General features: G+C 32.9%; 1 pseudogene; it reads left to right on the top strand.

Moving 5' to 3' along the window:
* The first annotated feature begins 1,111 nt into the window (after positions 1 to 1,111).
* LOC110657733 (uncharacterized) lies at positions 1,112 to 11,771 on the top strand (annotated as a pseudogene).
* Positions 11,772 to 14,137: the final 2,366 nt, after the last annotated feature.

Raw genomic sequence — 14,137 nt, 5'->3', positions numbered from 1 at the left:
CTACAAAGAAAAACTTGAGACCCGGAAAGGAGCTAGAAATGAGAAGGAATTAAAATCATAATTATTAAATTCGGCTCGAATATTGCCTCAATTGAGGGAATGAATTGACGAATTACTGATTTAATCGGTGAATCAATAGTCCAATAAGTGATTTATTAAAAAATTAATTAAATATTATATTTATTAATATAATTAAATAATTTTAATAAACTAAATTTTATTTTAAAATTAATATTTCAAAATTTATTAGATTACATTTACATATTCTTAATGATATTCTTAAAATTTATATAAAAATATTAAAAATGTTTAAATTTTAAATATTTTATTCTCAACATTTATAGTTAATATATAAAATAAAAATTTTATTATAATTAATAATTATCTTGTTAATGTTTATAAAATAGTAATTATATATTAAAAATAAAAATAAATGTATATTTTAATAAATTTTTTGTATTATTATAAATAAAAGAATAACAACTAAAAAATATATTATTCATTGACTAAATATAATAAATTTAATTTTAAAATTAAAATATTAATATAATTAATATTTTAAAAATTTAAATTAAAAAATTTTAAATCATCAAGTCATTAGACCAATGGAGCATGAATAATTTATTCTTTTCCAAGTTACCTTTTTATTTGATTTAGACTTCATTTGTATCATGAAATATATTTTATATATAAAAAATATTTTTTATAAAAAATATTATTTAAAAATTTTTTTATAAAAATATTTTTTATTATTTAATTATAATATTAAATTAATAATATTTATTTATTTTATATATACATTAACAACTTTACATTACATTTTGAAAAGATTTTCAAAGTTTAAAAAATAGAAAGTAATTTTTTTTTAAAAAAATAAAATTATTTTTTAAAAAAATAAATTAATTTTTTTATTAAAATAATATTTTTTTATTAAATATTAAAAAAATACGAAAAATATTTTTTTTATAAAAGAAACGGAGCCTTAACGAGAAAATTAGTTCAATTTTATGTCGGGTTACGGTTTATTGGGTTGACCCGATTTAACAACAATGCTTAAAGTAAAAACTATACACGTGGCGCTACGGACGGGTCTTAAACTGTCTCTCCAGTGCCATCCAAACAAACATTCCTTAAACTGCCTCCAACGGTCTTCACTCTCCTGAAATTCCAATTTTCAATTCTCAGAATTTCTAGGGTTTTATATCCATGTAATGACCATCATTCCCTTGCTTAAATGGTTCCTAATCCTTTATCATCTCTTGTTTTTGTCTTTTTTCTCAATGCTTTCATACCCATATACCCTTGTCTAGCTTTTACTGATCCTAACGATGAATTTTCCATCTTCGCCTCTGATATCGTTTCCTTTCACGGAGATTATTCTCCTCCGTCGCCGCTACCGCCGGCCCCGCCTCCTCACCCTCCGTCCCTGTCTTGCCAGGGGGGTCTTGGAGGAATTGGCTCTCTTGATACTGTTTGCAAGCTGGATTCTAGCTTGAATTTTACTGATGATGTTTATATAGAAGGAAACGGCACCTTAGATATACTTCCTGGTGTCGTTTTGAACTGTCCTATTGGAGGTTGTTCCATTCTAATTAATATGACTAAGGATTTTAGCTTAGGCCAAAACGCTACGATAATAGCGGGAACTGTTGCGGTTACTGCTTATAATGTGAGCTTAAGTGTGGGTTCGGTGATAAATGTGACTGGTTTGGCCGGGGATCCTCCGCCTCAGACCAGCGGGACGCCGTCAGGGGTGCAGGGGGCTGGCGAGGACCATGGGGGAAGAGGAGCGAGTTGTGTTTTGGATAATACGAAACTGCCGGACGATGTTTGGGGAGGGGACGCGTATTCGTGGTCGCACTTGCAGGAACCCTGGAGTAATGGGAGCAAAGGAGGGACCACGAGTAAGGAAGAGAATTACGGAGGGGAAGGGGGTGGGAGGATTGGCTTTGACGTGACCAGCTAGATTGATGTTGGGGGGAGTTTGTTGGCGGTGATGGTGGCATCAAAGCTGGAGGCGGGTCTGGTGGCAGCATTAATATCAAGGCCCACAGAATTTAAGTCCCTTTATTTATCTAAATTCAATTTGATGGGTTTGTCATTCTTCTTGTTGGATTATATTGCGCATATGTTTGTTTTGCACTTAGAGTAATGTTGCGTTTTACAAATTAGATTCTTGTGAAACATTTTGCCAGTAAATTGATATTTTCTTCTTTGTGATATCGGTTAATGGAGTTGGTGAAGCTTGTCCCGCTTTGTATCGTTTTATTCAAGTGTGTACTGGTAGTATTTTTCTTTTCCTTCATTTCCTTGCATGTAATTTGTACTTCTTGGCAGAATTACTGGCAGTGTCAGGTAACTTGATTCCCTATAGAGTTATGTTTCCAAGATGGTTGTGGTCAGTGTAGAGTTTCTTAAATCTTCAATGGCATACCTTATTGATAAGGATGTGGTGTCAACTGTCAAGTAATGGAAGCATTTGCAAGAGTAGAATAAAAGGACTGTAATTTGGTACAAAAACTGATTTTAAAATTTGAGATGTGCTGTGATAAGAGGTAAACTACGGGTTGATGAACTATGAAACAGGGGAGGTGTTCCTTCTTAATCCTGGACTCTCTGTATTAGATAGGTCACTGTCAGTGTGATATAGGAGATATTGATAAACCATCAACTATCGCTGTTTGTCGCATTATTTGGGACCTTAATTTTTACTGCTTTTTTCACTTTAGCAGGGATCTGGTTTTTGAATTCATTGTGAATTGTGTTATCCATAAGTGGCTAAAAAATCTTCCCAAGGAATAATTTTCTTCAATGAGGAACAGCACTGGAACTGGTAAGATAAGTGCTTCGGGGGGTAATGGATTTGCTGGTGGTGGTGGTGGGAGAGTTGCTATCAATGTTTTCAGCAGACATGATGATACAGACTTCTTTGTTCATGGTATGACTCAGACCATGTCTTCGTCTTTTTTGCATTATTATCATCATCATCATCATTATTCTTGTAGAACCTAAGACATTGGGCTTTCTTCGTGCTTTTGTGGAAATTGTGATAGTATAACAGCAAAGAAAGAAGGGATTTTTTTTATGCATATATTTTAGTGCTAACATTTATTTTGATTTGTTTTATGCTCATTGTGGATGAAAATAAAGCGTCTGGCTGTTGGTTGAAAGGGGTTCTTTCTGTAATTTGAACTTTTGGCACATGGGAAACTATACCATCTGACCTTGGCTTGTATATTTCCAGCATACTATATTTGTCAAATTTCTTGTTAATATTATCCCTTTAGAGTAAGAACAGGGAAGGGGATGATGGATGGCTTCTAGTCTTCCTTCTGAAATTATAATTTGAGGTTTGAAAACAAAAGTTATGTTACCTGATTTTAGACATCCAGAAGAGAACTTCCATGTGTTGTGAAGATTTCTATTCTTTAACGTGATTTCCTGGAATCTCCTTAGTTCTCATAGTGAATGGTTATTTGGACTCTCCCATTGATGCTCTGTCCCATGATGAGGTGACCAATACGTTTTGGTCTAAAGCATATATTTACAATCTTATGTTTTTTGAACTAAAATACCTCTTCATCTTCAAATTTTCGTGATATATTGTTGTTCTATTGATTTTGTGCTGTTTTTATCTACCAGCAAGTTTAACGATATGGCCCTTGTTCCCTCAACCCACCTGGTTTCTTCCCTTCTCTTGTTGTCACTGCAAAGGAGTCTTGACACTGTTTTTTACAATTATTTGATCATACATTGCATTGTCATTCCCATCATGAGCTTTGTTTACAGGTGGAAGGAGTTTTGGTTGTACTGCAAACTCAGGTGCTGCAGGGACATATTATGATGCTGTTCCTCGAAGTCTTATGGTTAGCAATAACAACATGCCCACCAGTACTGACACACTTCTGTTGGAGTTCCCCAAACAGCCACTTTGGACGAATGTTTATATTCAGAATCATGCCAAGGCTTCTGTTCCATTATTTTGGAGTAGTGTTCAAGTTATTGACAACTAATTTCTTGTTTCATTTCCATGAACATATTATAATTACATAAACCTTGAGCGAAGTAGTTGTTAAAGAGCTCTTCACAGGATAAAGCAATGTGTGAAAAGAGTGGTGAGTTTAACATACATAAAAACACAAAACAAAAAGATAAGGAAAGGTGAGGTTAGAAATTTTTATGGAATTTAGTGTTGTAGGTGATATTTTGATGCTTTTGCATGTTTATACATAATATTGACTGGATGGCTGTGCCTTGTTTTGCTTTTCTAAGTCACCCAATTTTCAACAGCCTTACTCAATAGCTGCTTTTGTATTTGGAGGTCTCAAAATGTCCTGGACAGCTATTTTCTACTCCTTCTATGTGATTATTACTACCTAATATTCTGGGTCATAGTTAACTTATTTATAGTCTATCCTTTTTATGGTCGAATTGCATGATAATCCTTCAAAATATTCTCTCTATCCTTCTATTAAACTTTCACTTATATTCCTTTTCAATTTTCATACTTTTCAAGCTCATTTGCTATGCTGATGTTTTATCTACAGGTTCAAGGACAAATTAGTTTATCATGTGGTGCAGTTTTGAGCTTTGGCCTTGCGCGTTATGCCTCATCAGAGTTTGAGTTGATGGCAGAAGAACTTCTAATGGGCGACTCTGTTGTTAAGGCAAGTGTCAAACACTTTCTGCCGCCATCTTTCCTTATTGTTGACATACTTCTATTTATTTAATTGCTATAAATTTCCTGTATCGCAATGAAATGATCAGCATAAAAGGTTGTTATTTTTCTGTTTGTAGTACTGATAGTTTGTACTTTTGAATTAGATATATGGAGCTCTTCGCATGTCTGTTAAAATACACTTGATGTGGAATTCCAAAATGCTTATAGATGGGGATGGTGATGCAATTGTAGCAACATCTTTGCTGGAGGCCATCAATTTAGTTGTTCTCAAGGTACTTCACCTTCAAAATCTTCCTTCGTAACCAGAAATCCTGATTATGTTGTTCACTATCTAGAATAATGATAACGTGTCTTTCCTTAGGAATCCTCTGTGATACATTCTAATGCAAATTTGGGAGTTCATAGGCAATGCTTTTTGAATTTGTCTGGACCAGGAGACATGATTGAATCACAACGCCTGATTTTATCATTATTTTTCAGTATAAATGTAAGCCGAAGGATACTATTGTGCTTTGGTATGCACATGTTTTCTTTTAAGACTAAATGTAAAATTTTTTATAGTTGTAAATTTCAGTTTATCTTATTAATTAGCTTATGTTGTTGATGATTGCCTGGAACTTTGAATTAGCTTGCCTCTCATTTGTTGTTCATGCTCTTCATATTTTGAAATTCATCAACTTGATTACAGCTCCATTTGGTTAAAACTTAAAAGTTATCAACTAATGTTATTAACTAGCTAGAGATAGAGATGATATGATTCTTTATCTCCATTCTCCTTAATACTTTTAAGTTGGATAGAGATACAGAATTGATCAATTTTTAAGTTCATTTTTTTTTAATACTCATGCCATTAATCTTCTCTTCACAACATTAAGGTTGGACCCGGCTCTGTTCTTCGAGGTCCGTTGGAGAATGCCAGTGAGAATGATATGTAAGTCTGTCATAAAGAGCTGATAGTGAAACACTGCCGCTGTTTATTTGGTATGATATTTATTTTTTACTCATAATAGGGCACCGCGGCTCTACTGTGATCTTCAAGACTGCCCTATGGAACTAATTCATCCTCCTGAAGATTGTAATGTGAACTCTTCACTGTCCTTCACTCTTCAGGTGTTCCTTTTGCCAGATTGAGCACTAAGGACTTTTCTTGGTCAGATTAGTGGATGATTAACTGTAGTGTGATAGACTCTTTTTGTGTTTCTTAGAAACAGTTGGCTCATCTTGCTACTGCAGATTTGTTGAGTTGAAGATGTTATCATTGAAGGCATGATAACAGGATCTGTAGTTCATTTTCACTGGGTTAGAAATGTAGTTGTTCAGTCTTCCGGAGCAATCAGTGCATCTGGTCTGGGTACAGCATCTACTTCTTTCCTACTAAAAAGGAATGGCACTAGAAGTGATACTACTGACATGGGACTGAAGCAATGAGAAATGGAGAATTTTTTCAAAGATTTTTTTCCCTCATTCTACAATCTTATATTTGAGCTAGGATTATGGTGCACTCGAGGAGTACATTTTATTTTTTATTGAAGCTTGATCTGAACTTTATGTAGGCTGCACAGGTGGCTTGGGCAAAGGAAAAGTTTCTGACAATGATCTTGGTGGGGGTGCTGGGCATGGTGGCAAAGGCGGGGATGGATATTATAATGGCACTTCTGTTGAGGGAGGTGTTACATATGGAGATGCTGGATTGCCTTGTGAACTTGGTAGCGGTAGTGGAAATAGAAATCTATCAGGGGTAACAGCAGGTGGTGGTATAATAGGTAAGTTTGCAGATTATGATAAGCAGGTAACTTTTTAACTTGTTATAATTCTCTATACATGATTCTGAAGCTATTGAAAATTGCATGAACTGGAGAACTCTACTTTTGTGGAAATTATAGCTAGTATTTAGCTCACCTTTGAGGACAGTGGTTATAAGTGGTCTGCCATTTGCATGCTCTTTATTCTTCCTCCAATTATTGCAGTGGTTATGAGTGGTTGATGGTTTATTGTATAATTTCTTAGCTGCATATGTTCTTTAATTTGCATATGATACAAATTAATGGTTAGTTTCATTAGTTAGATTTTGGATATCATTTAAATTTAATGTTCCTTCTTCTGCCCCTACTTTTGGGAGCATTTGGTTTTATTACTTTGCCTCATTGAGGATTTGTGGATCATTGTTTTATCTCCTCTTGAACAGTGATGGGTTCTGTGGAGCATGCGCTGTCTAGGTTGTCTGTTTACGGTTCACTTAGAGCTGATGGAGAAAGCTTTGGGGAGGACATCAAGAAAAAGAATTCTAGGATGACATCGTACGTAGGTCCTGAAGGTGGTTTTGGTGGAACCATTCTTTTATTTATTCATACATTGGCACTTGGTAATTCATCTACTATCTCAACCATTGGAGGGCATGGCAGTCCTGATGGGGGTGGTGGTGGAGGTGGCGGAAGGGTCCACTTTCATTGGTCAGATATTCCAGTTGGAGATGAATATCTGCCAATTGCAACTGCAAATGGAAGCATGCAGACTAGGTTTGTATTAAGCAGTGTATTTACCATACAGTAGTTCTGATTATTTAATCTCCTCACAATTATAAATTATACTTAAAACTGAATGTTTTGGTGGTTCTAATTTATATACGCTCATGCATTCCTACTTGGTTGTTATAAAAATGCTCATGGATGGATTATTTTGAAATCTGTTGATTTTAAGCTTTTTGTTTTCCTAATGGCAGGGGAGGATTGGGTAGAGGTCAGGGTCATGCTGGTGGAAATGGGACTGTTACTGGAAAGGCCTGTCCAAAAGGGCTTTATGGTTTATTTTGTGAGGTATTTTTTCAAATTCATCTTATCAATTTCATTTTCATGTGTGTCATTTGAATATTTTGTACATTTAATGGCCTTATGCTTGTAGAATTTCTAGAACCACTAGCCATGATATATTTTAAAATCTCATTCTGCTTGCCTATATTGAGAACCCCATTTAGCAAGGTGTATTTGTACATCTCTTAATTGAAAATTCATAGTTAAATCTATAAAATAATCAGTCAGGGTTCTTACTGTTTATTGATTCCATTTATAATGCTTCCTTGTTAATGGATTAGTCAAAGATGCCTAGCTTTTGGTTAATTGCTTCAAATTGCTCTACAGGAATGCCCTGTTGGGACTTTCAAGAATGTTAGTGGATCTGATAAAGCGCTTTGTCATAATTGCCCATTGTATGAGCTTCCAAGTCGCGTTATATATCTTGCTGTTCAAAGTACTTAAAAAATTTACTCTTTGGGGCTTTTCTGTAATCTTAAGGTGACTATTATTTTTGTGAATGCTGTTTCATCCCTCACATCCCCCTTCTCTAAAACCACACACATACAGGCAGAGATATGCAATTTCCTGAAAAAGGTTACTTCCTAGTGTCTTGAATATGTATTTGGCAGTGATTGAATTTTACTTGCCCCAAATGTTGAAAGTTTTATAGCATATTATGGTTTGCAGTTTTCACCTGTGTGTGTGTGTAACTGTGTGTGTCACAATCAAATATTTAACAGATGGTGTCACTGAAAGACCTTGTCCATACAAGTGCATTTCTGACAGATATCACATGCCAAACTGTTATACGGCTCTCGAAGAGTTGGTATATACTTTTGGCTGTCCATGGTTATTCAGTTTTATTCTCTTAGGTCTTCTTATCCTGTTAGCTTTAGTGCTTAGTGTTGCACGGATGAAATATGCTGCTGATGATGAATTACCTTCTCTTGTGCCTCCTCAACGTGAATCTCGAATAGATCACTCCTTTCCATTCCTGGAGTCATTGAATGAGGTTAGATGTTTTCCAAACATTGGTTTATTTTTTATCAGTATGCCAGATGAAAAGCTCACTGCTGTTCTTTACTTATGATCTGAGATGATGATCCTGTTGTCTTTCAGGTATTAGAAACAAATAGAACCGAAGAATCCCAGAGTCACGTGCATAGGATGTATTTTATGGGTCCAAATACTTTCAGTGAGCCTTGTCATCTACCTCACTGTCCTCCTGAACAAGTGATTGAAATTGTGTAAGCTTTCTCTCTGTCTAGTGAATTTGATAGTTAGAACTGGTGACTATCTATTATAGTTGTATTTACCTCTCTGTATCTGTTGTATATGGGAAGTTGAAGTCTATTAATTTTGCTCATAGGCTTATATCAATAGTTATCTTTGTATGGATTTTTTTAAAATATGACAACTGCATGACAGATATGAGGATGTATTCAATAGATTCGTGGATGACGTTAATGGTTTGGCTGCTTATCAGTGGTGGGAAGGATCAATCTACAGCATTCTCTCTGTTCTTGCATATCCACTAGCATGGTCCTGGCTACAGCAGCGTCGCAAAAGGAAATTACAACAACTCCGCGATTTTGTTCGATCAGAATATGATCATGCTTGCTTATGCTCTTGCCGCTCATGTGCTCTCTATGAAGGGCTTAAGGTTTGTTTAGATGCATTCTGAATGTGATTTTAAATGTTCCTTTCTTTTCTTCACTAGGAAGGACTTCTGTTCTTCAATATCAATGGGTTTTTGACAATTTGAGTGTCTCTTATATATGGTTTTGAGTCATGAACTGCATGTTTCAAGGAGCCTTCTTTACACAAATGGGGAAAGGGGAAAGATGAACTAATGATTAATTGGCTTTGATTTACTCTTTCACGCAGCAGTTCTCTGGAGCATATGTTGATCTACGTCTAATATTGATCTCATTGTCAGCAACAGCTTTTGCATTGATGTATATGATGCCATGCTGCAGGTGGCTGCAACTTCTGATCTAATGGTTGCATATGTGTATTTTTTCCTTGGTGGAGATGAAAAGAGAGCTGATATCCCTCCCTGTCTACATCAAAGGTTTCCCATGTCTTTAGTTTTTGGAGGAGATGGAAGTTATATGTCTCCTTTCTCCCTTCACAGTGACAATATTCTCACCAGCCTCCTGAGCCAGGTTTGCTATTTTTCATATATCAAGAGCAATTGTTTTATTGAATTCATAAGTTATCCCTTCTCCCAGCACATGCGCGCTCATGCACATTAATATTCTTTTTCTTGTGTTTTTCTGTTGGAATGATTGCATATAATTTTTTTGTTTTTCTTTTTTCCAGTCTGTTCCTCCAACCATTTGGTATCGTTTAGTGGCTGGACTGAATGCTCAATTACGCTTGGTTCGATGTGGAAACTTAAAGATTACTTTTGGTCATGCTATTAGCTGGCTTGAAACACATGCAAATCCAGCTTTAAGTACATATGGTGTACATGTTGATCTTGCATGGTTTCAGCCTACATCTTCTGGGCATTGCCAGTTTGGGCTTGTCATAGGTGCTTCTGAGAATGAGGGTGTTTCTCTATCAACTGAAGGTCAAGATGGATCTTTGTTACCTGGGAGACAGTCATGGTAAAACTTTCTTTTTAATTCTTTTGGTGCCACATCTGTATTCATTTTAGCTTATATTTTCTCCCTCTGTAATTTACAGTTTGCCTAGAGTGCATGGAGATAGGCGACTGGAGTGCCAGAAAGTAAGTGAACAGATAATGAAACGCAGAGGGACTTTTGGAGGCATTTTGGATTCAAAGAATTTACAAACAATAAAATTAAGGAGGACCATATGTTATCCTTTTGCTTTCATCTTTCATAATTCTAAACCTGTTGGTCATCAGGTAATTCAAATGCTTGTAATGTAATCTTGGCATGTGCTGATCATTTTTTTTTCCAATAGTCAGATTCCAGATGAACATCTATGATGCTTTTCTGATTCTCTCTGTTGTTGTCACAGGATCTTGTTTGTCTGTTCATCTCTATACTTTTACTAGCGGATATTAGCTTAGTCCTGCTAACTTTGCTCCAGATGTATTCTATTTCACTGCTTAATTTCCTGTTAGTTTTATTTATCCTTCCTCTGGGTATACTGTTTCCATTTCCAGCTGGAATCAATGCCTTGTTTAGTCAATGGACCTTGGCGATCAGCTGCTCTGGCACGTGTATATGCTTTGTGGAACATAACATCCTTAATCAATGTTGTAAGTTGTTCTCAAGACATTTCTTGAATACCCAATGTACCTTGCTTAACTTGAAATTGATGAAAATGCAGACACAAAAGCTGGACTAAATGCAAATCAGTTTTATTTGTAATAATTTCAATGTGAAAATATGCATTCTTTTTGGCAATTTATCACAAAACTGATAAGCAGTTCTGGAAGCTGCCGCCTTCCCTTGTTCATCTTCTTGAAATTCAACGACATATCTCGTATCAAAATATCTAGATTCTTTAGAAAGGTTCCTTTTATGAAATTCTGAGTGATTAGTGGCATTTGCCCAATTTTTAGTATCTAGCAGCACAAGCCCTTTCTACTTTTATGTTTATTTATGCTGCTTTATTTACTTTTAACCAGTATGTCCTTTTGGTTTTTGCCCTTTTCATGTCTTTTTTTATAGAAAGGTGTACAGCCACCTGTAGGTTCATTTTCTGAAATTCTTGATTATATTTCTCATTTGTAACAGGTAAGTGACTTTGTATGTGGATTTGTCCATTATAAGATCCAATCAAGTAAAAAACATTTGAGCTTTCAGTCCTGGAATTTCAGTGTGTGAGTTCCAAGTTGGTTTTGTTACTGTCGATACAGTTTCGATATTTATATTTTATAGCTAGTTTAGTGCTGAGTATGGGCAGTTAGTGAGGATTTGAGTTGTGCATGTGTTTTTGGCATGGTGCAGGGATGAAAGTGAATGGTGGATGCTTCCTTCTGGATTGTTGCTGTGTAAAATAATCGAAGCACGACTTATCAATTGCCATGTAGCTAACCAAGAAATTCAAGATCAATGTTTATATAGTAATGACCCAGAAGTATTCTGGCAATGATGATGGCATCCATCCATTAAATAGGTATAGACTTCTTTTTATACACCTTTCCTAGAATGTGTTTATCCAGCTTTGGAAACCTAAAAAAACAGAGGAAAAAAAGATAGATATGTAGTCTATTAAGTGAAGCATAGAAGAAATTGGAATAGAACTATTTAGTCCTTGTTTATATGTGGGAAATCATTATTTCTGCAATTTATCGAAAGTGGGTTTCCCTACTTAAATATGTGCTCGTTGCCAATGTCTCTGTTGGTTAGTCCACTGAATAGCTCACAATTTTACTGTATAGGTTAGTTTTAGTGAAAATTACATTGAATGTCAATGCTTGTATTACAGATTATGCATTAATGATATATTGATAGTGTACCTTTGGGATGTTAATGCAACTTCATATCTTTCCTTTTTTTTTATTTTATTAAAATTAATAATTATTGCATAGATTACAATTTAATTCATGAGGTTAAATAATAATTACAACTTTGTCTTTGAAACAAAGCAATTTTGTTATTAAAATTCAGCAAAACTTATAATTTAGTCGTTTTATTTTATTTTTTTTTCCAATTAACAGTTGATTATAAAAAAAAATATCAAAATGACTTTAACTTTATATTTTCTAAATGAAACTATATGATTTCTAAGATTTTATATCATAAATAAAATAATTTCTTGATAAATTATTTTATTTATAAATTTGAATTTTAAAAATTAAACTATTTAATTTACAAAATATTTAGAATCAATGGCATTTCGGTAATTTTGTTATTATAATTAGATGGATAATAAATGACAAAATTGAAGTGTTTTTTTTATTAAATTTCAGATACATGTCGAATCTAAAGTTTAAATCATAGTTTTTCATCATTATAATATCTTTCATAAAAAAAATATATATATATTCTTTTTGTTTCTCTACTTCGCGATGGGACAAAGAGTCGGCTAAGACCGCCTGTTTTCTGGTTCCATTGCAATAACATGCGACACCTTACGAGAAGGTCCCACGTAGAATATTCTTTAAGCACTGTTTAACACTATTTTAATTTATATATTTTAATTAAATTAATTATTTAATCTTTTATTTTAAAAAATATATCATTTAATTATTTATTTTTAATTTAATAAAATTTTATTTATTATACAAATTGAATTACAATTTAATCTCTCTATATAAAGATTAATTAATTAATTTTATTAAAATAAAAAAATTAACTAATTATTTAATTAATATTAAAATTTATTAATTAGTAAAAAATTTAACAGAATAATAAAAAGAAAATAGATAATTTTTTTCAAATATAGGATCTAGTTTCATTAAAATTTGCAAAATAAATAATAATTTTTTTTAATTCAATAAATTATAATGATCATTATTATTTTTCTTCATCAAATGGCCCATCCAGTAGATAAAAAAAAAATGGAAATTATTATTATATTCATGAACTGAAAACGCGTCACCCTTAATTTTCCATTTTCGACAGCAACTTAAGTCTAATTGGTGATGATGGTTTATGTCTGCTTTTATTCAAGAGTTCAAACGTTGTAACTCAAATGCTTTATTGTTTTTCTTATTTTGCGTGTGATTTTCAGCTACTAAATAACGTGGTTGAGTGTATTCAAACAAAATCAAACCCCTTATAAGATAATCTATTTCTCTGTCACAAACGTTTCTATTCCTCCGATCCACTTTTATTTGTCCTTTTTTTTTAAATTTATTTTATTTTTATTTATCATTTTTTTAAAAGTTATTCTATTCAAACTTATCTATCACTTTAAAAATAAATTAAGATGCATTAATTTTTTTAATCTTATTTTTATTAAGTATAATAATTATTTTTATAATTTTTTATAATTCATTTTATCACTTTTCTCTCTCTAGGGTAATTTAATCAAATTATATAAAATTTTATTATAATTAGATAATTTAATTATTTTTTAATCATTGTATAAAAATCTTAAATAACAAATAAAATGAATGAGAATAGTATTTTTTTTTTTCAATTTTACATACTAACACATTCTTTTTTTAATTAAGTACTTAAATTAAAAAATATTTTATTATAATTTAAGTGATTTAAAAATCTCAAATAATAAATAAAAATAATCTTAGGGGGTAATTTATTGCATTTGAGTTGGCTTGGATGATTAGGAGGAAAACGTATCTAGTCGATATTACGTGTTAAATTCTATAATGCAAACAAACTGTATGCATCTCTCAAGTGGGCTGCGTACATTAAATATATTTCCACCAAAGATTACCCCAATTAATAAATTGGTGTTAGCAGGCGTGCCCATTCGGAATATTCAATGAGTTTGAACCTTCAGATTTTTTAATTGATTGTGGATGTACGTGTGAATTTATAAATATTGTCAAAATTTTTTTCGGTCAGTAATTATTTGAGAGTAAATATTAATATAATAAGTCTTATACTTTAGTTTGGATGTACAACAAAAGGAAAAAAATAAATTAATATTTTTATTTTTTTAATTAAATTTCATTTTTTTAATAACACGAGAGTTTTTTTTTGTCTTCTTTTTCATAAGATAAAAAAAATATTTAGTGAGTAATATTAAAAGAAATTAAATATTTAAATTA

The sequence above is a fragment of the Hevea brasiliensis genome, chromosome 11 (assembly GCF_030052815.1).
Source record: "Hevea brasiliensis isolate MT/VB/25A 57/8 chromosome 11, ASM3005281v1, whole genome shotgun sequence".
Classification (NCBI taxonomy): domain Eukaryota; kingdom Viridiplantae; phylum Streptophyta; class Magnoliopsida; order Malpighiales; family Euphorbiaceae; genus Hevea; species Hevea brasiliensis.
Note: the sequence above shows the minus strand (reverse complement) of the source record. Positions and strands in the feature narration are given on the sequence as shown.